Below are 9,578 nucleotides of genomic sequence, written 5' to 3'. Positions count from 1 at the left end.
CTGTTGTTGCAAGAGAACTCAGCAGGTATCACATCCAAATACCAGCCCTGAGTGAAACAAGGCTGGCAAAGGAAGGCCAGCTTACCTAAGTCAGAGCTAGATACAGGTTTCTGGAGTGCCCGCTGTGAAGGGGAGCACCGTGAAGCTGGTGGAGGTTTTGCAATCAAAACTAACCTAGTCAACAAGCTTATATGCCTACCAAAAGGAGTGAACAATAGGCTGATGACAATAGGCTGTCACTTGCAGGAAAAGGTCACGCCATCATCATCGGTGCCTATGTTCCCATCACGATGAAACCTGATGCGGTTAAAGAAAAATTTCATGAAGACCTGGAGACCCTTATCAATGTGCCAAAAGAAGACAAGCTTATAATTCTGGGTGACTTTAATGCTAGATTAGGCTCAGACTACCAGACTTGGCAGGGAGTTCTAGGGAAGAATGGAGTTGGAAATAGCAACAGCAATGGTCACTTACTACTGATGACTTGTGCATCTCATGACCTTTTCATCGCCAACACTGTGTTCCATTTAACTAAATGCAATAAAACTTTGCGGATGCACCCTCGCAGCAAACACTAGCATTTAATAGACTGGGTAAGGAGAAGAGGCAGACAGGATGTGAGAGTGACAAAGGCAATGTCTGGCTCAGAGTGCTGGACTGATCATGGACTTATCTTCTCCAAGCTAAGTATTTGCATTCAACAAAAGCAGTATCCCCAAGGCAAAATAACTACCAGAAGAATTAATGTCAACAGATTAGAGCTCTTCTCTGAGCAGGAACAGTTTGTTCCTAACTTGGAGGGAAAGTTGAACCAACACACAATTGACAACAGGGGTGCAGAAAAGGAATGGGTAGCTTTCAGAGATTTGGTGCATAGCACTGCATATGCTCATCTGGGTCAGAACACTCACAAACATCAAGATTGGTTTGATGAAAATGATGGGGAAATTCAGAAGCTGCTAAATGAAAAAAACGAAAACTAGACTCTCCTGTGACAATCACAGGGGGGTCTCTCTTGGTCATTGCTGGTGAGATTCTTGCCAGAGCCCTCCTTAATAGGCTGATCCTTCACCTGGAAGATGGTCAGCTACCTGAGAGCCCCTGGGGCTTCAGAAAGGGCTAAAGAATGGTTGATATGGTGTTTGCTGTCCGACAACTCCAGGAGAAATGCCAGGAGCAGAATGGAGGTCTCTCTACAACGTTTATAGATCTAACCAAAGCCTTTGATGCTGTCAGTTGTGAGTGCTTATGGAAAATTATGTCAAAACTTGGTTGCCTGGAGAAGTTCTTTAGCATTGTACGTCAATTTCACAGTGGCATGCTTGCTTGGGTCCTGGGGAATGGATGGTGCTCTTGTGCAACAAGGCTGTGTGCTTGCTCCCGTGTTTTTTATCATGACGCTTTCAGTCATGTTGTTAAATGTTTTCAATGACAATGAACGTGGCCTCAAGGTCAGCTACCGCCCTGATGGTAAATTCTTCACCTTGAAAAGACTACAAGCCAAGACCAAAGCGAAGGGAGTGCTGGTGCATGATTTCCTGTTTACAGATGATTGTGCACTCCATGCAGCCTCTGAAGCTGAGTATGGATCAGCTCTCTGCTGCTTGTGTTAATTTTGGTCTAACAATTAACACCAAGAAAAACACAGGTGCTCCGTCAGACATCTCCGCACCATCCATACATGGAACCATCGGTTACAGCAAATGGAGAAGTTTTGAATGCTGTGGATAAGTTCGCTTACCCTGGTAGTATACTTTCCAAGGATGTAGACATTGATAATGAGGTTGTCACACACATTGCCAGAGCTATCTCAGTGTTGGGTAGGCTCCAAAGGAAAGTATGGGAGAGAGGAGGTATTCGACTGACTACCAAACTGAAGGTCTACAGAACCGTTGTGCTGACCTCATTATTGTATGCCTGTGAAACCTGGATAGTATACAAGTGCCATGCCAGGAAGCTGAAATTGCTTCCATTTGGATTGCCTCAGGAGGATTCTTAAGATCACCTGGCAGGATAAGATATCAGATACTGAGGTCCTTTCTCAAACTAACCTGCCAAGCATTCAAACTCTGCTTCAGAGAGAGCATCTCTGAGGATCTGGCCACGTTGTTCAAATGCAAAATGTATCTTTGCCAAAAAGACTATTTTATGGAGAACTCACAAAGGTCAAGCGTTCACATGGTGGTCAAAAGAAGTGATACAAGGACACTCACAAGGTCTCTCTTAAGAACTTTGGAATTATGTGACATGAGAGACATTGGCCCAGGACTGCTCAGCATGGTGTGCCCACACCAGAATATGTGCTGCGCTCTAAGAGCAAAGCAGAGTTGAAACAGCTCAAGAGGAATGCAAGATATGCAAACTTGGAGAATTCATCCCAAAGGTTCACAAGGACTATTTGTGCCCGACCTGTGGTAGAACACTCTGAGCTCATATTGTCTGATCAGCCACAGTCGGACACACAGTTGGACTCTGGCATAGTGATGTCATTTTGGTCCTCTTCAAAACCAAGGGACGACTATTCTGGGCTAGGCCTTCCTGCTTCCTGCAGGTATATCGCAGCACCCAGGGGTTCAAAGCTTTGAATTTTTAAAAACTTACGAAATAAAACAACTTGGCCAAAGGTCAACTTGAAGCAGGCTGAAAAACTCTGATTCCTGTCCATGATTAAAGCTTGAAATGATTGTCCTTTCTTCCCTAAAGGCCAAATGGAGAGCAAATTGGAGGGAATCTCCCAAGAATAGCTTTTGGCTCCTGATGAAACTGATAAACACTCTAGGAGGACAGACAAGGAACTCCCCTATCCCTGGGGGAGAGGGCGATGGAGAGGGAGAGAAAGGGGAGCCAGTGAGAAAGAGAGGAGAGGGGAAAGAGAGAGGAAGAGAGAAAAGGTGACAAAAGAGAAAAAAAAGGAAGAGAAAAGAAAGGGGGGAAAGGAGAAAGAAGTGAGAGGAGATGGGGAGAAGAGGGAAGGGAGAAAAGGGAGAGAGGGAAGGGAAAGAAGAGGGGATATGGGAGGAAAAGGGAATAAGAGGAGAAAGAGGGAGAGAAAAGAGGCAAGGAGAAAGGGGGAGGGAGGAGAAGAGAGGAAGAAGGAGAGAGACAGAGGGAGAAAAAGAGGCAGAAGAACCAAAGACTTGTCAAAAAGGTGGTAGAGAATTAAATAATCCAAGCTCCCTTCATTCTTTCTTGTAGTAACTTCTCCTCAGGCTCTAAAAGTTTCCTTCAAACTGTGAACAGGTCAGACCATGTGTCCTAGTTTCTTTTGAGTTAAGTGGGTTTGGGCTGACTCATAAGAGGGTGTAAAGTGGGGGAAAGGACAGAAGAACAAGAAGGGAAGGAGCTGGGCAGTTAAGAGGCAATGGTATAAGACATCAGTTAATCTTAGCTGCTGAAAGATTAAGACACATTTAAGTACAATTTTAAAAACATTTTATTGAAGTATGAAAGTACAATGCCCTGACAATTCTACAGCTTTCTAAAGCTACAAAAAACATGTTACGGACAACGTTTTGAAATGTTCACCTTGATTCTGAGGTCTCCCTTATCCATAAGGACGTGCTATGGCTGTATTTAAAACAAGGCAGTTGCTGTGCAGGAAGGCATCAGCCAATCTTTGGTGGATGGAAAGGGGTGTGGCTTCCCAGGTCAGTTGCTGCTGGTTGCCACTCAGTTCCAGGCAATAAGCAAAGTTCTCTGCTTGCTTCTGGGTCCCAATGAGGAGCATGATGGCAAAGAACTGTTGGTGGCCCTCATATTTCTCTTGTTTCTCCAGCACCAGCATGAAGTGATGGCTGAATCAGGACTGCATCATCACCCAATTGATGTCCCTAGGCAAGTTAATGTCTGTAGCAAGGAAGACGATGTCTTCCCCCTGAAGGGTGGTGATGCTCTAGTGAGCATGCATGAGGTGGGACATCATGGCTTCCATTTACAAGAGGCAGCAGGGCAAGGACAAGAATATGGGAGGTATTCACAGATGTCTTCATGTTCCGGCTTTTCCATATGGTGAAGAGTCAAGGAATGTCCCTTGGTGGCATACTAGAGACACATATGCATAAACCCTTCAGCATTCTCCAAATTTCAATTTTGGCATTTCTATGTAGAAGTTGGGAGTGTGATATAGAACAAGGAGGGCCAGCCCTAGGCTCAGAAGGACCTGGGTTCAAGTCTTACTCAGACAGACTGGGGCTGGGTAGTCATGAGCAAGCCAGTAAACCTCCTAGAGCCCCCAGGCAACTTGTGAAGCTCACTGCAAATAGGTACTGTCTCATTCTTTTTATTTGTATTCCCAGAATCCAGCACAGGACCTAGCACACAGTAGGTACTTAATACTTATTAGTTGGTTGATATAAGGGCATCCCTGTGGTATAGTTCGAAGAGCACTGGATTTGTAACCAGAAGGCCCGAGTTCAAATCCCAACTTTGCTCCTTACTATTTTTGTGAGGGAGGGAGATGAGGGAGAGAGAAAGATCTTCATGATCCCAAGCTATGACAAAATGAGACCTGTAGTTCCTGCTCCTGAAAGTCTTAAATTAATTGAATTTTGATAGCAGCATCAAGCATAGATGATCAATGAATGTCAGCTATCTCAGGAGGGTACTAGGCTGATGAAAACCCAGAGGAATATAATGACAGATCTGGGCTTCAGGAAAACGAAAGATGAAAACAACTCTCCTTCTTGTTGGAAAGGAGGTTCGGGACTACAGGTACAGAATGAGGAACATGCTTTCTGATATGGCCAGTTTTGTTTTGCTTAACTCTTCTTTTTCAGGCAGCTAGGTGGTACAGTGGATAGAGCACCAGCCCTGCAGTCAGGAGGACCTGAGTTCAAATCTGATCTTAGACCAGACACTTGAAGGTTACTAGCTGCATGACCCTAGGCAAGTCACTTAACCCCATTGCCTCACCCAAAAGAACATTTAGATTTTAACTCTTCGTTTTAGTTCTGGGTGGTGATAGTAACAAATGACAGCAATGTTTTTTGAAGCATCAATGTTTTTGAAACAATGCCATGCTATAAGTTGTCCGATAAGAATGCCACGATTAATCCTTGTTATTTATAAATACTAAGGAAATATAGACTAAAAAAATTCAATTCAACAAACACTTATCAGATATATGCAAGGCTCTGCTGTAAGCAAAGAAGAGACAAAGACAAATAAGAGGGTATCTGCCCTTAAGAAACTTATACTCTAATGGAAGTGGGGGTGGATGATACATACTGATAGATAACCCCAACACCAAGCAGATGTGCTAAGTGCAAAGGAATGGGGTTCCCAACAGTTATGAGAAATCTGACATGAGGAAATTACAAGAATGATTCTGAATCCTTTGTGATTACCAGAATACCCAGGAACTGGGGTCCCTTTTCACTTCAAAGTAGGTTTTGAGCACTTAGCCCCTTGGGCATTAGGAAAAGAGATGACCTGACTGATGCCCCTTCCTGGATCTGGGTCTCTGTTGTAGCCTAAGAGACCCCAAACACCCCTTAGAATACTCATTCTTCTCTATCACTCCCAGTCCTCCAGCTCCTCACCATAAACCTCCTGGATGGAAAAGGGGAGAGTTGCTTTTAGGGGATGTATATAACCCACACATGCACATGCTATCCATGAAAAGCATCGTTGTGCTGCCAAGGGGACAAATGAGCTCTTCATTTCATCACCCCATATACAGAGAGAGCGCTTCTGATGTACATTTGTTCAGTTTAGTAGTTTTTTCAGTCACGTCCAACTCTCTGTGAACCCCTTTTGGGGTTTTCTTGGCCAAGATACTAGTGTGGTTTGCCATTTCTTTCTCCAGCTCATCTGAGGGATGAGGACACTGAGGTAAAAAGGGTTAAATGACTCGCCCAGGGTCACACAATAAGTATCTAAGGTCAGATTGGAACTTGGGTTTTCCTGACTCCAGGCCTGGCACTCTATCCTGTTTCACCTAGCTGCCCATGTGATGTGTATACACACAGACACACAGACACACACACACACACACACACACGTAACCAATTAGCAAACATTTTTTAAGCACCTACTCCATGAGACAGAGAGGCACTGTGTTAATGAACAGGAATACAAAAAGGAGAGGTAATTGGTCCTGACCTTCAGAGGTTATATCCTAAGGAGAGAGGAAGAAACATATGTAATGTGATTAGCTAGCTGGCAGAGAGGGAGTGGGGAATAGATCTAGTCTAAGGCTCAGAGCTTCTTAATCCAGTTCATGCACAAATCCAAACATCATCCAATGATATCATTGGTCCTCTTTGAAAAGGAAAGATGAGCAACCAACCAGGACTACAGTGAAAAAATTACCCGACAGTGACCAGTCATAATTCAGTCGATATTCTTTTCACACACCATTCATTTTTGGAAACTGAGGTGGAGAGATGAATTGAGGGGGCCAGGATCACAGAATTAATGGCTAAGTTGGGACCAGAGCTCAGTCCTGCCCGTAAAGCATGCTTTTTCCTCTACAAGTTCACACATTTGTATCTAAAATCTTCATTCCTTCTGCCTCACCCTGCTTTCTATCACTCAGCTGGCCAAATGGAGAGATGTTTAGAAAAAACTGCAAAGGCGGTTCTCTGACCACTTGCATCCCTCCCTACATCTTATTCCAAGAGGCTGCCGAATCCCTAAACTGAAAGTTGACTTCCCCCATTCCTACTCGTATCCATTTTTCAAAGACAACTTCACCTTGAAGAACTTCTTTTGGCTGAACAGGAACTAGCCAGCTTAACCTATAGTAAAAGTGAAATTTATGACGTTAATTACACTAGGCCAGAAATTTCACATGTCTTTACCCTTCCCTTCCTCTTTGGTGCAATCACAATAGTTTTTTGAAACCAAAAGGGAGTGTTTTTGGGGGGAATTGGGGGGAAGGGTAAGAAAAGTAGTGGCAGTATAGACAGGTTTCATAACTACAGAATATTTCTCTTAAATTTAGGTTTGGCAATTGAAGTTCATTCCAGTCTAATTCATATCTATTCTATTTGACATTTCAATGAGAAGGTGAAATCTCTCTCTTCCATCAGCATGGAATTTCACTATATTTCTAATAGGGCAAAAGCTTTTTATCATATATTCATCACTGCTTTCTATACTGCCACATCATTCTCATGGGTTTCATCAAGTAATTCTAAGAAAACTCCAGAAAATGTTTTTTTCCCCAAAATGTAATTTGTAAGAGAAATTCAGAGTGAATTCCTAGCATTAAAAAATGGAAGGGTGGTTGCCCCAGGCTGGGAGAGGAGAGCAGTTCAGCTTGGGCCTGCCGCCTGCAAAGACCCAGACCCAGCAAACCTGAAGCAGGTTTCAATGGTAGTTTCCAGACTTCTCAACCTAGAAATGCTAAAGACAACTTAGGAGGTCAGTGGGGAAAGGTCTGTTGGACCTGAGTGAGAGAGGACTGTGGTCCAGCCCTGGCCCTAGTGCAGCCCCAGGGTGGCAGCTGCTTCAGGAGCTCTCAGCCCACAGACAGGGGAAGTCCAGGTGCTGATGAGAGGGGGCTTGCAGGGTTCTCTTTGTTGGTGCTGAGGCACGATTCTCTTGCTTTGCCTGTGCTTTAATCTGGGTCCCAGTCCTGGGTGGCAGTCCTTGGGTGAGGAGCAGTGCATAGTGGAGCTTGTGGCAGTAGTACAGAGAGAACCCTCCTTATTTCCAGCGCAGAAGAGAGTGCTTGTGGTCACTCATAGACCAGAGCACAGGCCAGGAGAGGAGCTCCACAAACTGCTAAGGAGGACTCTCCCAAGAGTCAGTGAGCAGGAGAATAGGAGATATTTTCAGGCCTAGGAAGTGAACTCCAGATCAAGGAAGGAGAATTAACCAACTCCTGTCAAGCTGTGGGATATGAGGGACCATCTTTCTTTCCTCCTAAGCATCTTGGAACATCTCAATCCAAATTTTATTTTGTTAGCAGTCTCCAGAGTGCCAACAAGAGGCTATATATCACTATGTGAATTCCTCAAAAGAACCCAGGAGGGTACAGGAGCGGGCCGGGAGGGTGGAGAGAAGAAGAAGCTATAAATTTGTACAGTAGTTTGTTTCAGTGGAGAATGAGGCAGGTAAAGGAAGAATGTGGGGAATCCAATTACCGTGTCCTGGTTTGGAGGCTGGGAGAGTGGTACACATGGCTTGTAATACAAAGTTTTAGGGAAAGATATAAAAATATAGATCATAGATTTCCAGTTGGAAGGGACTTTAGAGGTTCTACTACCCCATTTTACTGATGAGTAAACAGGCTCAGAGAGGTTCAGCAACTGGCCAAGGGTCACACAGTTAGTGGTGACATTTGAACCCAGGTCTTCCAGACTCCAATTCCACCTAGATTGCCTTCCTCTTTTAACAGCCATCTGGAACAAAGATCCCCTGCAGCTGAAGGGCAGTAAGAGTTTGCACACAACACCTGGGGCTTACTTACCTTACAGGGAAATAGCACAGCAGAGGCCACTTTTTTCATGGGCAGGTTCATGGCAGGGATCCCCAGCAGGGTGGGCAGCAGCTCAGCCTCTAGTGGCATTGGTTACCGACAAAGTGCCCGGCCTGGCACTGCAGGATCAGGGGCAGGACATAGTCAAAACAGACCGGGCACTCGAAGAGCAAAGTCAGCTCTTGGTGTTGGGGAGAAACCCTCCTGTCACCCCGAGTTCACGAAATCACTGCGGCTGAAGATGCCACGGTGGACCAGCCAGGTCTGACAGCCAAGGTGGTGGCTGTGGCTGGGAGCACAGCCTAGGACCCACCGGTCCTCGAGTTCTAAACCAACCATGGAACTGTGGACGCCCATAGGTCGGGCACAGAAATGAACACAATCCCTTCTCCCTGAGGTATCTCCATCTCCAAGTGAAACTTGCAACCTCGGCTGCCCAGGGACTGCCCCCTGCTCCAGGGAAGCTAGCTGGGGTGAGACTAGAGGCAGGGAGTTGCCTCTGCCAGCTGCCACTGCTGCCGATTGGAGAGCTCCAGCATTCCAACTCTGGGTCCTAGCGATGTCTCAGCGCTCCAAACGCAGCTGGCTTCCATGGAGCCTAGGGTACGCTGTCCTCTCTCCCACCAGCCATCGCCCCGCCTCTGCACTCCGGCCACTAGGAATACCACTCGCACGCCCCCTTCCAGCCTGTCCAGGAGTCAAAGCCGTGCCTGAAGCCCATCCACTTCAGGAACATTAGATGAGGCAAGACACTGAGGCTAGTGACTCCACAAACATGAGTGATTCTTTCCAGTCTCTTCACGCAGGGACTGGCAGGGGCAGATTGCCCACAGAGCTTGACTCCACCTGGCTCCTCGGCTAGGTGTGGACTGGGTTCCCGGCCCGATGAGGGAGGGGCCCTGGTTGTTGTGCTGGCCAAGTTTCCTGGCTGCCCCTGGAAACTGCCCTTGGCATTGAGCGGCTTCCCTGCTTCCCTGCTTTGAGCCACTGAGGTATCGGTTGTCAGAGTGGAGATTTCGCATCTCCCGGTTTTAGCTGCTTCTAAGCTCTAGAGGGAGGGAGCGAGAGCCCTGACACAGCCCAGCCTAAGCTGGCCCCCCTGGGATTCAGTCTCCCAAGACAGCTGATCTTGTTTTTAGCCACGCCCAAA

The 9,578-nt window shown here is 46.1% G+C and overlaps 1 pseudogene; it reads right to left on the bottom strand.

Moving 5' to 3' along the window:
- Positions 1-3,511: 3,511 nt before the first annotated feature.
- On the bottom strand, positions 3,512-8,518 carry LOC110203532 (E3 ubiquitin-protein ligase SIAH2-like; annotated as a pseudogene).
- Between the last annotated feature and the right edge of the window lie 1,060 nt (positions 8,519-9,578).

This window comes from Phascolarctos cinereus, unplaced genomic scaffold, assembly GCF_003287225.1.
Source record: "Phascolarctos cinereus isolate Bilbo 61053 unplaced genomic scaffold, phaCin_HiC Scaffold_7;HRSCAF=346, whole genome shotgun sequence".
Classification (NCBI taxonomy): domain Eukaryota; kingdom Metazoa; phylum Chordata; class Mammalia; order Diprotodontia; family Phascolarctidae; genus Phascolarctos; species Phascolarctos cinereus.
The sequence above is the reverse complement of the archived record's forward strand: the minus strand, read 5'-3'. Positions and strand labels throughout refer to the sequence as shown.